The sequence below is a fragment of the Pipistrellus kuhlii genome, unplaced genomic scaffold (genome assembly GCF_014108245.1).
Source record: "Pipistrellus kuhlii isolate mPipKuh1 unplaced genomic scaffold, mPipKuh1.p scaffold_m20_p_23, whole genome shotgun sequence".
NCBI lineage: Eukaryota > Metazoa > Chordata > Mammalia > Chiroptera > Vespertilionidae > Pipistrellus > Pipistrellus kuhlii.
This window is the reverse complement of record NW_023425522.1, coordinates 6,872,328-6,889,359: the sequence shown is the minus strand read 5'-3', so window position 1 is coordinate 6,889,359 and position 17,032 is coordinate 6,872,328. Positions and strand designations below refer to the sequence as shown.

Genomic DNA, 17,032 nt, shown 5'->3' with positions numbered 1-17,032 from the left:
TTAGGAAGGTTAGGTTGAGAACCACTGCTCTAGAAGATGGAAAGGAGAAGGAACCGATCACCCTGCAGCCTCCAAAGGGAGCCAGCCCTGCAACATCTGTTTTAGTCTCATAGATTCAGTTCCTACTGTGCACCTTAGGAACTAGGGGAGAGTACATGTTTAGTTTTAAGCTAAGTTTGTGTCGATTCATTACAGCAGCAATAGAAAAAGGAATATACCTCCTCTTCTTACTAAAAGGTAAAGTTGTTTTACAAAATCTATTGTTTAACTAGAGGCCTGGTGCATGACATTTGTGCACTGGAGTGGGGGGGTTCCTCAGCCCAGTCTGCACCCTCTTGCAGTCCAAGATCCCTTGGGGGGTGTCCGTCTGCTGGCTTAGGTCCACCACCACCACAGTAGCACTCACCAGCTGTGAGCCTGGCTTCTGGCTGAGTGGCACTCCCCCTGTGGGAGTGCACTGACCACCAGGGGGAAGCTCCTGCTTGAGCGTCTGCCCCTTGGTGCTCATAAATGTGGATGTGCCTGTGCTGCTGCTATAATAATCTCCCTTGGCCCAAGGGAGTGTGGCTGGGATGGGAGAACATTAGGATCTTCATGCCACCATCAGATGATTTGCATATTAGCCTTTTATTATGTAGGATTACAGTGGTCATACATTATATTAGTTTTGGGTGTGAAACATAGTGATTATATATAACTTTTATATAACTTACAACGTGATCATCCCAATAAGTCTAGTAGCCACCTGATAGGACACATAGATATCACAATAATTATTGACTATGTCCCCATGCTGTACATGACAACTCTGTGGCTATGCTTATAACCAGCAATTTGTACAGCTGAACCCCTTTCAACAAGGTAAAGTCCCAAGTGTACAGGATCATGACTTCCTAACTGAAGCATCTGTATGTAACTCATATATTGAAAAATAGCACAAGATACCCACCTGGGCAGGGCTAGCTTGCTTCTTTCACACCTGTGCCCACAATGCCTGGCTCAGCGGCTGCTGTGACATCTGTGGATGTCGAAATTCCTCAGGGAAGGCCGCATTCCAAGTTGGCATCTACCTTCCCCCGCTCCCCGGATGGGCCTGCCTGGGAGCCTCACCCCAGTGGTGTTTCCAATAGGGAAATACATAAAGTCCAAAACCGACAGGTCACCGGACCTGCACTCCCTGGGGGAGAACGGCTGCTGTATTTCTGGAGGAAAATAGGCTGAATGCACCCTGCTTCTCAGACTCTTCTCCTCCCGAAAGTGCCCAGCTTGGAGCTGTATGTTTTCAACATGGTATCCACTAAGCACAAATAACTATTTAAATATAAATTGATAGCCCTAGCTGGTTTAGCTCAGTGGATAGAGCATCAGCCTGTGGACTGAAAGGTCCTGAGTTCGATTCTGGCAAGGGCACATGCCTGGGTTGTGGCCTTAATCGCCAGTAGGGGCCATGACGGAGGCAAACAAACAATGATTCTCTCTCCTCATTGATGTTTCTGTCTTGCTCTCCTCTCCCTTCCTGTCTGAAGTCAATAAAAATATTTTTAAATATAAATTGATTAAAAATAAAGCTGAAGACCCATTCCTCAGTCACACTAGCCATATCTCAAGGGCCAACGTTGGTGGTTACTGTATCGGGGGGCACAAAAATAGAACATCTCCATCATCCTGGAATGTTCTAGACCACATGTGTCAAACACAAGGCCCGCGGGCCAAATCCGTCCCGTCAGGCCTTGCAATGTGGCCCGCACCGCGCTGTCATCACTGCACTCCATTGCGTTTCCATCACAATGACAGTTTATGACTGTTCAGTAAACCATTCGGCCCGCGATTTAGGCTGGATTTTAGATTTTGGCCCCTTCTCTGATTGAGTTCGACACCCCTATTCTAGACCATCTCTCCAGGCAACCTTGGCTCCAGCTCCACCTCCAGCCCTTTGACCAGAAAATCTTAGAGAGAGATGCAGCCACCACACCCCACTCTACCCTGGAATCTTCTCGATCATGTGTCTTAGAATGCACAGTTAGACAGGGTATCTTGCCCGAGATACTTGCTTGAGTCTGACTTTCCACTGAGCAAAGGGTGCTTTGGAAAGTGAGAAGCAGAAGTAGCAGGGCGAGGAAGCTGCAGTCATACCGGCCTCGTGCTGGGCGTGGTGGGGGGGAGATGGAGATTAGAGAAAGGGAGAAGTAGAAGAAGATAAGGGAGTGGCACTAAGAGATGGATTCTAGTGATGTTATCCTGAGCAGAAAGTTCAGATGCCAAAAGAAGGAGGTCTCCCTTGAAGGCTGAAACATGTAAACAATCTGCGAGACAGCGGCTCTGAGAAGGGTCCACAGGAGCAGGGTCCTCTCCCTGGGCCCGCGGGAGCCTGGACGGGCCCCACCCTCTCCCTGCCCCCTGGGAGGGGGGAAGGGGATGGGGGGAGTTGATGGAGGAAACCAACCCAAAGTAGAGACACAGGAATCTTCCAGACAGAAGATGTGGAAATGTGCAAGTGCATGGTGCTGGTGGGGCTGGGGGCAGCGGGCACCCTGGACATGGCTGGTGGACAGGTAAGCTAGACCTGCCTGGCTGGAGGCAGTCTAGCACTTTCCATCAAAATTGCAAACACTGCCCTGACCGGTTTGGCTCAATGGAAAGAGCATCAGCCTGCAGACTGAAGGGTCCCAGGTTCAATTCCCGCCAACGGCATATACCTTGGTTGCGGGCACAACCCCAGGAGTGGTGTGCAGGAGGCAGCTCATCAATGTTTCTCTCTCATCAATGATTCTAACTCTGTGTCCCTCTCCCTTCCTCTCTGCAAAAAATCAATAAAAATATATATTTTTAAAAATTGCAAACACTCTCATTGCTCCAGCCTTTCAACTTCAGGATGCAATCCTTCAAAGACATCTATGTACTGCACGATGGACACACAAGGGCACCTCAGCCGGTTAAGGTAGAAGGAAAAGATTAGAAGCAACATGTACACCTAACACTTTGGGCAGGCGTGACAAAGAATGCTTTCTAGTGTCTGAACTCCAAGACACATTGTTGCATTTAAAAATCAAACAGCAGCAGCAGGTGCAGAAGAAAGAGGGCGCTACCTCCTGTGTGGAGGAGAAGCGAGGTAAACGCTTGCACTGTTTCTGAACCCCCACAGCAAACCGGGGACCCGTGCGCCTCTTCGGAAGGAAACTGATAAGAAGAGGGCCAACCTTGCACTCTAGATTCCCGAGCGCCTTTCAAATGTCAGGTCTGGTCTACGAACGACCTGTTCAGTAAGGTGCAATGAGCCAATGGAAAGTCTAAAGCACACCCGTCCGCCCCTTTTGCAGTGACGCCACCACCTCAGTGGGAGGCAGCACCTGCCCGGTGAGGGACTCGGGCACCAGCTGCCAGCAGTCCTGAGCTCCCAGGGGTGCCAGGCGCCCCCGCTTCCTCTCCCTGCTGAGAGTGTCTTGGGACTCTGAGGAGGAATCCCCAAATCCTCAGCCCTCTGCAGATCTGGGCTGTGACCCGGCTTTGGAACTAACCAGGGACCTTCCTCCCTCTCCCACCACTCCCCCAAATCCCAGCCTCCACATACTGCTTCCAACCGGGTGCCCACAGCCACCGCCGAATGATCCCCTGCCAGCCTCTCACACGGGACAAGATGAAAGCCAGCCCCGTGGCTCCCGTCTGATAATCACTGTGGACACCAGCCTGTGTCAGGTCTGGGTCCAATCAGCCACCCCCACACGATACCATAGCAACAAAGGTAATATTATTGTTCTAAAAAGAACCCCCCTTCCACACACACACACACACACACTGTGTTGTATGGCAGCTTTGAAAGCCACAGAGATAACGTATTCCACGCCCTACAACTTCTGCCTCTCACTTCCGGGCACGGCGGCTTCAGTGGGAAGTCACAGGCCTGCAGCTGTCACCTTGCCAACCACCCCGGAGATGTGTGCCCAGGAAACAGGCGGGAAGATGAGTCCCCAGCGAGCCAGAGAGGGGCTGCCCTCCGTCCCGGCCTCCCTCTGGGGGGCGGGGAGGGCCTGGCCAGCTGGAGGCAGGACAGCCACAGAGGTGCGGCTCCCAGGGGCCCTCGGTCCCGCTGCCGCTGGCTAGCTGTCTGGCCGCCTTCTCCATGCCAGACCCCAGCTGGGCACTGGGGGTTTGGTGGTTGCAGCCATGAGCCAGCCACACACTAATCTTCAGACCTACATGTGGAAAGCATTAACCCGGCAGAAAAGACATAAACGGGGAGGAGAGCAGCTCTTCTCGGAGAGCGAGCTGCGTTGCACAAGAGCGAGTGAGTCACCAGCCAGCAGAGGGAGGACCAGGGAGGAAGGGGGCCCAGCGGGACTGGCGAGTGTACAGCAGGGGGAGTGGGTGGTGCGAAAACACAGCTGTAGGCTCCTCCGAATCCCACTTCGGCGGCAGCAGTCCGCAGGGAGGGGCGATGCACCTCCCCACCCAGCTCAGGAAGCGTTTCCCAGGGTGGCCTCCCCAAGGGGAAGACGGCAGGAGGGAGTCTTCCGAAAAGCCAACTGGTCACCCTCACCGCCTGGGTCTCAGGGAAGCCAACCTCGCCTTCCAGGGAGAAGGCCTCCCTTTCCTGCTTTGCCCCCACCCCCACCCCGTGGTGTCATACCCTGTTGGGGCCCCCGAGCCTGCAGTGACCATCAAGGGCATACGGTTCTTGTCCCACCTGCTCACCCATCCTCACTATCCTTCCTTTTTTTATTATTATTATTAAATATATTTTTATTGATTTCAGAGAGGAAGGGAGAGGGATAGAGAGGAGAGAAAAATCATTATTCAACTGAACATTTCCTACTTCTCACAGCCCATAGGGTAAAAACTGAGTTGTGGGCAAGGGAGGGGGAGCAGAGAGGGGGAGTAGGGAGGGAGTCGGGAGTATGGTCCTACCAGAGGCTCCAAAGTCCTTAGCTAGCTCAACCTGGTGGGCTCTGTCTTCCCCTGGGGCCCTCCCAGGCCCACTTCCAGTGTCCAGTAAACCAGCAGGACAAAGCAGGGCCAAGCATGGGAGGCCAGGCAGTGTGCACGCCTCCTAGGGGACACAGGTCATCCTCACTCCCCTCGGGACACTAGCACATGACCAACCAGATCAACAGGCAATGGCTACTGCGAGCAGATTCCAGGCCTAGGTGGCACAGGCAAGTGCCTCCCGGGGGCCCTTCCACCCCTTCATTCCTTAGACAAATGTTTAGTAAGCACCCACCAAGGGCCAGGCACTGCTTCTAAACCTTTGGGGGCCGAAAGCGGTTTGGCTCAGTGGATAGAGTGTTAGCCTGTGGACTGAAAAATCCCAGGTTCGGTTCTGGTCAAGGGCATGGACCTTGGTTGTGGGCATATCCCCAGTAGGGGGTGCCGGGAGGCAGTTGATTGATGTTTCTCTCTCATCGATGTTTCTAACTATCTATCCCTCTCCCTTCCTCTCTTAAAAAAAAAAAAAATCAATAAAATATATTTTAAAAATTAAAAAAAAAATAAACCTTTGGGGTCCATTAGTAAATGAAACCAAAGGGGGGAAAGCCTTGCCTTCAAGGAGCATTCATTCCAGAATGGGGAGAGGAAGGGAGGAGCAGAAGATAAAAACAACATATAAATAAACCAAATAAAATATTAAAAGCTGATGGAGGGGGGCGGGGAAAGGTTAGGGGATCCAGGAGTACAAAGTGGGGGCATAGGAGTTTGGGGAGAAGGGTGGCAATTTTAAACAGTTCAAGATGTTACCATTGCTTCTAAGTCACAGATGATGATCTTCCTAGTTCCTCTGCCCCTCATTCATTCATCAACCTCATCAAATAGTCACGGAATGTTCAGACAGGCCTGCCCAGGCACTCCCTACTCTTATAAAGCTTACATTTTATCAGGGACACGGAGCTGAGACAACTAACTTGGAAAGGCTATGACTGAGCAAAAACTCACTGTCTAAGAGCATTCCTGCGAGCATGCCAATCAAAACGAAACACAAAACACGCTGGAGCAAAGTGCTGCATGTTCCCCAGACAGTCTGATTCTTGGTCAAGGGCCCCGTACACTTCCTTCCTCCTACTTCACATCTCCCCCCGCTCTCCCATCAGCAGCCCCACCTGAGTCTGTTAACACTGCTCCCCTCTCAGCTACCAGAAACCACAGCTTAGTGTTTTGGCTGGAAACAGCCCACAGATGTCCTCACACCATGCCAGTTGCCGACCAAAACCATCTCCTGGCTTTAGGGCCTGTCAGGCACCTTGTCCGTCCCATGCTGCAGACCCAGCGTCTCGAGAAGAGCCGACCGCGGTGCTGAGTGGACGGGCAGCTGCCCTCTCCTCTGACCGGAGCCCTGGGTTAGGCAGGTTTGCCAGGGGCCCAGCAGAGGAGGATGTCACACCTAAGCTGGTTTGGCACCTAGGAGACCACATTAGCATGGCAGCTCACTCTTCTGACCATAACTTAGAACTTCTTGGGGGGAGGGGGGGAGGAAGAGGAAGAGAGGGAGAAGGGAGGCTATGAGTGAGCTGAGTCTGAAGGCTCTTTTCACTTGGAGGAAAGCCAAGGCTGACCCTTGATGTTCACCCCTAACAGTCTCTTGGCCTCTGGACCCCCCACCTCTTCCCACTCCGCATCCAGCTGTTAGCCAGTGGGACCAGTGGATGGCACAGCCACCAAGGAAAGGGAATAGCCACCAGGAACTGGTCCTGCTGCTGTCCACCGCCCTCAGCCCAGCCATGAACTCCTCCAGTCTCGCCCCCACCCCAATGAGGACTTGAGAAGATGGGAGCTTTGCTTTTCCTTCCCATCCCAATGCTGTGCCTACCCCCGTGGTTCAGCTAGACTGGGACTCAATCCCAGACCATGAGTAGAAGTCTGCTCTTCGAAACACAAGCATGGTTCCCAGCAAAGCTGCTCTGAGCCTTCCACACCTCAACAGCTTCGCAGAGAAGCTCAACAGAGATGCCCAACAGAGGGCTTCGGTCAGAGGAGAGGGCAGCTGCCAGGCCACGCAGCACCGCAGTCGGCTCTTCTCGAGACGCTGGGTCTGCAGCATGGGACGGACAAGGTGCATGACAGACCCTAAAGCCAGGAGATGCTTTGGGACGGCCACCCAGCAAGACGCAAGGACATCTGTGGGCCGTTTCCAGCAGAAACACGGAGCTGTGGTTTCTGGTAGCTGAGAAGGGAGCTGTGTTAAAGGACTCAGGTGGGGGTGCTGATGGGGTGGGAGAGGAGGCGTGAAGGAGGAGGAAGGAAGTGCCCGGGGCTCTTGACAAGCTGGGAGAGGCAGAAGGCATACAGAAAAGGGGGGCTACAGGGGCCTCTTCCTAGCTCCTCCCATTCAGATCCTTTCTCCCCCTTCACCACAGCCACGGGAAGCAAAGGCCTGCTGGGACCTTAAACTGGGGAACCGCCTAGTTATTCACACTGGGGGAGCTGATGCATTTAGGATGGGGTAGTGCAGAGCTGCAGGGGCTGTGGGTCCTGCACGCCCCTCCATGGGAGGGGGACAGAAGGAAGGAGTGTGGGGTGGGGCCGGAAAGGCATGGGAAGCTGTTTTGCAAACACCCTCCTTACAGCAGTGGTCCTGGAGCACCAGGAGGGGCTGAATTCCCCGGAGGAGAGGACTCAGCACAGACTGGAGCTGGGGGCACTCCTTTCGGAAGGAGCAGGTCTGGAGGTGGGGCCTGCATTTCCAGCAAGTTCCTGGCTGCAAGTTCAGAAACCACTGCGAGAAGCTGCCTTGGGCTCTGCCGGCTAAAGGGCACTAGGCATCGCCCAGAAGATTACAGGGGAGCCGGGAGCCCGCCAGCCCTCCTGTTAACAGTCCAGTCCTGCTGGTTCCCCCTCCCTCCTCTGACACAGGCGGGCTGAGGGTGGGAGCCCAGCACAGTCACTGCTCCCACCATCTCGGCCCCTGCTTCCTGCCCCTTGGGGTTGCACAAAGAGGCCCCGGGGGTCCCTGAACTGCTGCCTTCAACTCAATGCCCAGCCGCTGGCCCTCTCCTAGATCTTCCCCCCCCAACCCCCCCCCTTCACCAAGTAAGGGCTCTAGTCCCCCCAGGAACAGACAGGCCTGGCCCCTCAGGGGTGCTCTCAACGCTGGGAGGGTCCAGTCGGAGGCCCCAGGGAAGGGAAGGGGACAGCAGAGCCCTGGGCAGCGGATCCAGGCAGAGCCCCTCCATCCTGAGCGAAGCCTGGAGACAGTGGGTGGGGCGGGGTGGGGGAGTGTCCACGCATGCACACTGCACCCAGTGTCCCGGCCGCACAATGCACAAGGGGCCAGCGGGGCAGGCAGCCAGGGCCCACTCATGCCAGTACCATCTGGGCGCCCTTGCCAGGGCTTGGAGGGCCAGCTGAAGAAGCCAGACTCTGTCCTGGGGCACAGTCGGGCTCTATTCTTATCTCAAGGGGGAAAGCGTGACTCCCCTCCAGTGAACGGAGGCCCCTGGCGAGGAGGGGGAGGACACAGAGCCCTCACTGTGCCCAGAGGGCTCCCCACATGGCTCCCGGCTCCCGGCTCTGACCAGCCCCTCGTGGCGGGGCCTTGCACAAGCCTTCGACAAGGAAAGGCCAGTCCAAGGGCGGACAAGGAAGGTCCAGGGCAGGCCGGACCCCCAAACAAAGTCCCAAAGGAGCACAGGCTGTGTCCCAAAGGGGGAGCCAGGGATCCCATTATCCCACACACGGACATGAGCCTGGCGGGCGGAGATGAGCCTCCCTCTCGCCCAGCTCCCCAGCACCCTTTACAGGGGGGCACCAGATCTCACTAGGAACTCCCGTTGGGCCTGCAAACCCCAGTCGTGGCCAGCCAATGGGGCACCGGGCGCGGGAGAACTCATAGGGGCTGTAAAGTGGGTGCTTCCCTCTTCCTTCTGGGGACCAGTCTCTGGAGAAAGACACCATCGCCGGAATGCAGCTTCTGTGGCTTTAACAACAGCAAAACAACAAACAAAAGGAAGCAGCCCCCTGTCCATCACCAGCGGATTTAAATAATAAATGGTTCATCCAGACAACGAGCTCATAGCCAACACTAACAAGGCTGTAGATATACTTACTGACGAAGAAAGATGGTCAATTAATAGTAAGTTTAGGGAGAAAACAGGGTGTACAACTGCGTGTGTAATGAGATTAAAAACAGGGGAACGAGGGGGGAGAGGGGAGTCACCGGTGACAGCATGGATTGCAGAGGGCGGGGCGGGCGGGGAGGGCGGGCCGGGAATGAGGCTGGGTGAGGGTCGCTGAGTGGGAACCGCTGCGGAGTTGGACCAAGTCCTGTTAGCTTTCCTCTGGGGCAGCTCACAGGACTATGAAAACATCCGGAAAATATTTAGCCAGTAAATCTCTCAGAAGCCCTCCGCCCTGTTTTATTTAGTAACATTTCCCTCCCTCTGCCCCCCTCACAGACACCCTCCCTCCCCTCCCCTCTCCCTACCACGGAGCCAGAGGGACGTGGACAAGGTGGACTCTGGTTCCAGGGCTGACCACTGTGGGTGCTGCCCCTGTGGCCCGGACTGGGGTCACACCTGGGTCGCCAAGTCCGAGCGGCCCCCTGATCCCCAGGGGCCCCCAGCGAGGGCTGGGGCTGGCAGCACCATGTGCGTTCCCTGGACACTGACTCACTAGCAGCGCCAGGGAGGGCACGGGTTAAAGGGGCCCTTCTTACAATTCTTCTCAGAAAGAGAGTGTATTCGCTCCAACTCTTCCTTCTGGGGAATTCCTTGGAGCTGTCGGGGAGGAACTCCATGAATAATGAATGAGTGTGAGGGACAGAGGGAGAGGGAATGCACAGGCACACGCGAGCGAGCAGGATCCTCAAGCTTCCCTCCTGTCCCTGCAAAGTTCACAGAGGTCAGGGGAGCTGCCTGCTGGCCCAGCAACAGCCCTGTTTCAAGAGTCAGAAGCCGATCCGAGCTGAAGACCAGGAATATGGGGCAGAACCCAGAAGACGAGAATTCTCGTCCCTGTGACAGCAGAGTGGATAGAGCCAGCTGGTTCTGGGTTCAAATCCCAGCTCTGCCCCTGCCTGAGCCCGGTGAGCTTCCTGAGCCTCGCTGGGGCCCCCTTTCCTCAGCTGGAGAGTCCTGGTACAACCTTGGAGCCGGGAGTCTGGAAACCGGGATGCGAGCACAGGCAGCCTATTGGATTGGCACGTCTAAGCAGGTAGAGGGATGCCACCTGAGGGCTGGGTCCAGGCTGCTGCTGCTGGTAGGTTTGGGCCAGAACCACGTTGTTCGCTGCCCTTTTTTATTTGAGTCAATTACCAACATTACACGACAGAGAGATTTCATGTCTCCAGAGGGGCACGTGGTCCCCATGACTGCGGATGCTGCCAGTCTCCAGTGGCACATAATTCCTGGCCCCTGACATGTGCATCTGTCACCAGCCCTAGAAATGATCCAACGTTCTGTGACGTGGGTAGCGGCTCTGCTCGGAACGCTGGGGTTAATTCATATGCAGTGGCTCGTGGATATTGGAGAAGAAGCCAGCAGTGTCCCCATCGACCCCTCCTGGACCCGGCTCCAGCTTATATCAGGGGATCCTGGTTTCTAGGGGCCACCGAGTAGCCCTCCCACTTCTGCACGGCCCGCAGTGTGCAGCTGGGCCAGCTGGGGGCTGCCAGGGCAGGGGCTAGGGGCTTTGCCAATAGCTCTGTGGGCCCTGGGCGGGGGCACCACGTGGAATGGTTCCTCCTTTGCTCCAGACCCCTCCCCGTCAACAGCCCCACCTGGCTCCCCTAGAGCATTTCCGCTGAACACACATGGAGAGACAGACTGGAGGCGAAGATGACCTTCCTGAGAACTTTGACTTTAAAGACACCAGCCTTGCTGAAACTGGTTTGGCTCAGTGGACAGAGCATTGGTCTACAGACTGAGAGATCCCAGGTTTGATTCCTCTCAAGGGCATGTACATTGGTTGCGGGCACATCCCTGGTGGGGGGTGTGCAGGAGGCAGCTGGTTGATGTTTCTCTCTCATCCATGTTTCTAGCTCTCTACCCCTCTCCCTTCCTCTCTGTAAAAAAATCAATAAAAAACAAGCCTGAACGGGGGGAAACACTGAACCTACGCAGAGAATGCCCTAACCCAGAACTCTGAATTGATTCCCTCCGAGATGTGAGTCCCGTCTCCATCCCTCCATCCCCCTAGGCCCCGAGGATGGCAGGGCAAGCTCCAGCAGCCAGGCTGAATGGACCAGGGCAGAAAGCTGAGTAAATCCGAATTTCCAGCCCTCCCTACAAATGCTGATTACACACCAGAGCCAGGCAAAGACCTCAGCCAAGTCCAGAACCACCTCTGGGGCCCCTTGAGTCTCAACAGAGCACACGCAAACCCTGAGTCAGGGCTCTCCACATCTGGGGTTCAGTGAACCCCCTGCCCTTGGCGTTCAGTTTGGGTGGACTCCCAGGAGCGGCCAGACGGGCGGGGGCTCCGGGTCCAGGGTGCAGGGAGCCAGGCCTGGGAGGCCAGCACACAGCCCCGCCTGGGCTGGGGCCCCAAGTCACACACACGAGGCCGTGCGTGCATCCTCCTGGCCCACACCCGGGGCTCCGGGGCGGCTCCCCCGCCCAGCCCCACGTGGGAGGCAGAGGCCACAGTGTGCTCCAGAATTCCATTCCGCGGTGGAGCTTCTAGAGGAAACAATTCCCTAATCCCCTTCCTAAATCACGGCCAAGAAGCAACTGGTGGAGCAGCCCACAGATGACGGCTCCCTCGCCTGGCCCGGCTGTCCCTGCGCTGACCTCCTGCTGCTGAGGAGCCAGTGGGGGGTGATGGGGACGGGGATGGGGATGGGGGGGGGGCAGGGGACCCCGTGCTCACAGACCCACACTCTGGGTCCCACACATGGTGCACTCTGCTCTGATGTTCAGTCCATAGGCCATGGAATTCCAGAGCAAGCTGGGGCCAAGTGCCTCCCCCGCTCACCCGTCACTGGGCCAGAATACAAAATGCAGTGTTTCATTGCTTGTATTTATCCAACAGCATTGTTCACTGCCCACTTTCATGTTCAGGGCAAGTCTTCCCTGAAATCTTGTTTAAAATTGCAAACAAGAGCATCTTGTAATAGAGAAGATCCTGGCTTGATCTGATTTCTCCCTGTGGGTCAGCCACGTGAAGACCTTTCCCCACCCAGGGACGCAGGTAAATGCCACAGTTGAAGAAGCCCCGGTGACGAAGTGCCAAGGCTGTGCGATTGGGAGAGACCGGCCTGTGTAGCAAACGGTGCCGGGACAACAGGTGCCCACACGCAAAGAACAAAGCTGGCCCCCTTTCTCCCACCAGCTTTACCATATTAACTCCGAACAGGTCCACCCCTCTCCGTGGAAGACCTGAACCAGTACCACTCGCAGAAGAAAACAGGTGTAAATCTTCATGGCCTTGGACTAGGCAATAGTTTGTTAGGTCTGACAACAAAAGCACAAGCAACATCCAAATTAAAAATAGACATCCAAATTAAAAACTTAAAAAAAAAAAAAGTTTTGTTTTTTTTTATTTACAAAGAGGAAGGGAGAGGGATAGAGTTAGAAACATTGATGAGAGAGAAACATCGATCAGCTGCCCCTTGCACACCTCCTACTGGGGATGTGCCCACAACCAAGGTACAATATATGCCCTTGACCAGAATAGAACCTGGGACCTTTCATTCCGCAGGCGGATGCTCTATCCACTGAGCCAAACCGATTAGGGCCCAAATTAAAAACTTTTGTGCTCTGAAAGACACCATCAAGAAAGAGAACAGACAGCCCATAGACTAGAAGAAAAGTTTTGCAAACCATATATCTGATAGCAGACTTGTATCTAAAATGTCTAAAGAACACTTACAACTCAACAATAAAGACACTTGTTATTTAACCCATTTTTTTTTTTCTTTTTAATGGGCAAAGGCTCTGAACAGATCTTTCTCCAAAGAAGATATAAGAACGGTTCATGAGCACATGAAAAAGATGCTCAACAACTTTAGCCCCCAGGGAAATGCAAATCAAAAGTAAGGTGAGTAGCCACTTCACACCCACTAGGATGGCTGGAATGAAAAACAGACAACGGTGAGCATCCACAAGGATGTGGAGGACTTAGACCCTCCTGCGTGTGGGCTGTGAAACTGCAGAGGCGTGTGGGAGACCCGCCTGGCAGGCCCTCAGACGGTTTGTAACCCCTGATTCTGAATTCCTGCTGCTCAACCCCACCCCACCCTGCGCATGCCCAAGTGCACACACAGCCTAGTGCACTCACCACCCACATCCGTGTCCACAGCGGTGGCTCAGGCTCCGCATGGTGTCACGTTGGAAGACACACCACGTGGGTAACCAAAACTTACTTCCAAAGCAACTTGATTTTTAACTTTAGTCTCTTTAAGGGGAGGAGAGGAAGTGGGGAGCTCCCATTCATAATGAAGAGCAGAACTTAAAAATCTTCTCATCCTCCCTTTTAACCCGACTCCCGGGCGGGCAGCAGCCACTGCCCACATGTCCTTCATCCATTCTCCAAAGGCCTGTGAATGCCTCCCACGCCGGACCACTGCCCGGTCTTGCTTCCCTGCAGGCCGCCTTCCACAGACAGACAGAGGCCAGACCCTCTCCCACATCTTCAAGATCATCCCTTCTTCCCCCTGACACCCCTCCAGACCCCTCCATGGCCCTCTGCCCGCTGCTCAGACACTCTGCCCAGGCAGGCAGGGACCGAGCTGGCCAGGAGAGGTCTCCGGAACTAACACGGTGGGGGAGCAGCCCGAATGCCCCGGCACACTCTGTTGGTTGACATGGATGCTTCCGATTTCACCTTTTAATATGATTTTTAACGCGCTTCCTTGTCCCCACGTGGAGGGAACTAAGCCGGCAGGACAGGCACCATACCTTCTTTTTCTTCCCTCTCCACCCACAGCGCTGGTGCCTCCTCCTGAGCTCCATGCCCGGAGCACACAAGACACTGTCTGGACACCCCCAGGCCTCAGCACTGGGGGCGTGTGGAGGGGTTGCCCGGGGAGGGGTTGGGGGGCATGCTCAGAGCTGGAAGCCTAAACCCTGGGAAGGAAATTAAATTTTCAGCAGGAGATCAAAGGAAGGAACATGAGCAGAAAACAGTGGGGGAGACTTGGAGCCGTAAGGCTCAGGGAGGGATGAGACTGTTTCCCGGCCAGAGGCAGGGGGAGCGTTTAAAGAGCAAGCACATCAATCAGCAGCGCGGCCCCCCTGGAGCACGGGGGTGGGTGCAGGCTGCCCCAGATAGAGGCTGTCTGAGGGCCTAGATGCCCTGAATGAAAGCAAACGCCTCCCAAATGCTGTCTGTTTTATTAATTAATCATCATGTCCCCCATGGCCACGTGTCCCAGGACCGAGGCCGACGGTAACGGGGCGGCGTGGGGCCAGCTTACTCATCTTCCTTTCCCAACGGAACGCCCAGGACCCGCCGGAGGCCCCTCTTCTGTGGATCGGATCCGCCCCAGAGCCCGTTTCTAGGCCTGGGCTCTCCACAGAATGTCTCCCGAGAACGTTCCATCTCTCCAGCCAGCCAGCGGTCTGCAGAGCGGCTGGGGTCCTCAGAGTGTCTCCGTCTCAGCATGATGATGCTGTGGAGAATGCAGGCCAGATCCTCCCGGCCTGCAGGGCGGGGCTGACACGTTTTCTTCTCACAGAAGCCAAGTCAGTGTCTCTAACATGAGCCTTGCAATCCATCAGCAAACCCTGTCGGCGCCTCCTTCCAAAGTGACCCCAACTCCGGTACTTCTCATCGCCTTCTCCTTCTCCACCTGCGGTGCCAGCAGACTGAGCAGACCCTCAGGTCCTCCCGCCTCGGCTCACACCCGCTTCGGTCCATCCTCCACAGGCAACCGGTGATCAGTGTAGGACAGGAACAGCTCTCCTCTTACCCTAATGGTTTTCCTTCACACCTAAAAATAACAGTCCCTATATTACCTGACCCTCCTCGACCCCTCAGACCGCCAATCTCCCGTCCCCCTATCTGTTCACCCAATGCAGGCTGCCTGGCCTCGCTGCCATTGCTCAGGGACTTGGCACTTGCTGGTCCTCTACCCTGAGCTCTCTTCTCCCCACCCCCCGCCACTCACCACTCACCTCCCGCCCATCTCCTTACGGCTCATCCCCTCTCTTCACGTAGTTCTCTGCTCAGATGTCCCCTCCGAGAGGTCTTCCCTGGCCTCCCCCCAATCTGACTCACCCGCCAGCCCCACCCAGCTTCACCCGTCTCCGCGGTATGTGTCATTTAGCCCACGTAAGAGTGTGTGTTTTTACTGGAATATAAGCCCCCACGGAAGGGAACGGCCTGGCCTCCCTTGTTTGCTCCTCAGTTCCCAGTGTCGGGAACAACTCCTCCCACACTGCATTGCTCAATAAGTCTCTGCTGGATAAAGGAGTGGACGAGCACAGGAATTCTTAGCTGATGATGGTACAATCAGTAGGACCATGATACCCCATCATATGGCACTTTTTTTCTCTTCCTTATGCAGAAGGGAAAGCATTTCAATAAATGTGGAAGAAGGAAGTTTCAGGTCATCGTCATCCCTCCAACTCGCTAGTAAGAAAGGAAGGCAAGCCTCACCGCGCCCACTTCACAGGTGAGGAAATGGGGAGGGGATGCTGTTAAAGGAAATAATGACACGAACTGGCTTGTCCAAGGTCAGATTTGTAATCAAGAGTCAAACCAGGTCCACAATCCGGGTCTCCAAGCACTGTCCTGTGCTCTTGCCACCCAACTGCTTCTGATTTCAACATTCTGCCCTCCCAGATATCAATCTATTGATATCATTCATCACATTAATATTTCAAAAGTAAAAAGTGATTATTTTGAGAGATGCTAACAAGGCATCGTTTGATAGAATGCCAGTCTGTTTGTGGCTTCCAAAGTGCCTCTGGTTGGTATTAGGACCAGCCTAATCTCACACTCTCACTGAGGACACGGAAAACACACATGAAAGGGATATTAAAATGCGAAGCAGGAAATGTACACGCTATCTAAAACCCACAGCCAGGGCCAGAGCTATGAGGAGACCCCGAGGGATTCCCATTAAGGACAGACACGACTATTTATTAACATCCTTCTGGAATCATATATCATAAATAACCAATTTAAAAGCATAATTAAATTTCACTCACAAAAAGGCATTTCAACTTCCCAGGAATGAATCTAATGCAGGGAACACAGGAGCCCTATACGAAGAAGCCATTTACTGAGGGAACAGAGTGAAACTTAATTATGGTAACGTGTTCCTGGATAATGTCGAAAACTGTGCGGGTCTAAGGTTTCTTACCCGAGGCCCAAAAGCAAAGTGGGATATCTGATGTCATTGATTCCATGCAACCCATCCCATTAACAGTTGTCTAGAAAGATCAGGTAATTTCCCTAAACTTAGATTGTTCTGACTCCCAAACCTGCCGTCCTTTCACCAGCTCCCCAGCCTTCTGGTGGCAGGACGGATTTCTCGAGCTGAACTTCAGCCCCCAGAATCATTTCCCTGTGTGTGTCTGGTTCGGGGGGCCACAGGAAGACTCTTGGGAGGCCTCGAGGGCTCAAAGGAGGCAACAGCTCCATGGACTCCCTCGCTGCTGTGAAGCGCTGGTCGGGCCTCAGCTGCTCCATCCTCCCCAGACCTCCCTCTGCTTCTCTGACTCCTGGGCCAGGTGTGTAGATGTGTCGTTTGCTCCGTGACAAAGGCTGGCTTCTGCAGGAATCCCACCAAGGTCAGAGCAACTTTAATCCACCTTGAGGAGTTCCAGCTCATGACCGCGCCTTCTGCCTTGGCCTGCCTCACGCTCCAGCATCAGATGTGGAGACAACAGCTTAACAAGGGCAGGAGACAACTTCCTCCAAAATTCTCTTCAAAAATGTATATATTTGCTTATGTGTGTCTATTTCTACACGTGAGTCTGTGCATGGCGTATATGTCTGTGGATATGTCTATCTACACATGTCCATGTCTACATGTGTGTATGTCAATGAGCACATACATACGTCTATGTCTGTGTGTGTGTGTGTGTCCTATGGCTCAGCGCCTCTGGTGGAGCCTGGCTGATACTGCTGGGAAGGAGCTCCTCACCAAAGTCCGAGG

At 54.4% G+C, this 17,032-nt stretch overlaps 1 protein-coding gene across 1 annotated transcript in view; it reads right to left on the bottom strand.

The window, feature by feature from the left end:
- Positions 1 to 17,032, bottom strand: part of GAS7 (growth arrest specific 7) — a 194,911-nt gene that overhangs the window by 133,591 nt on the left and 44,288 nt on the right. The gene's annotated exons all lie outside the window — the stretch shown is intronic.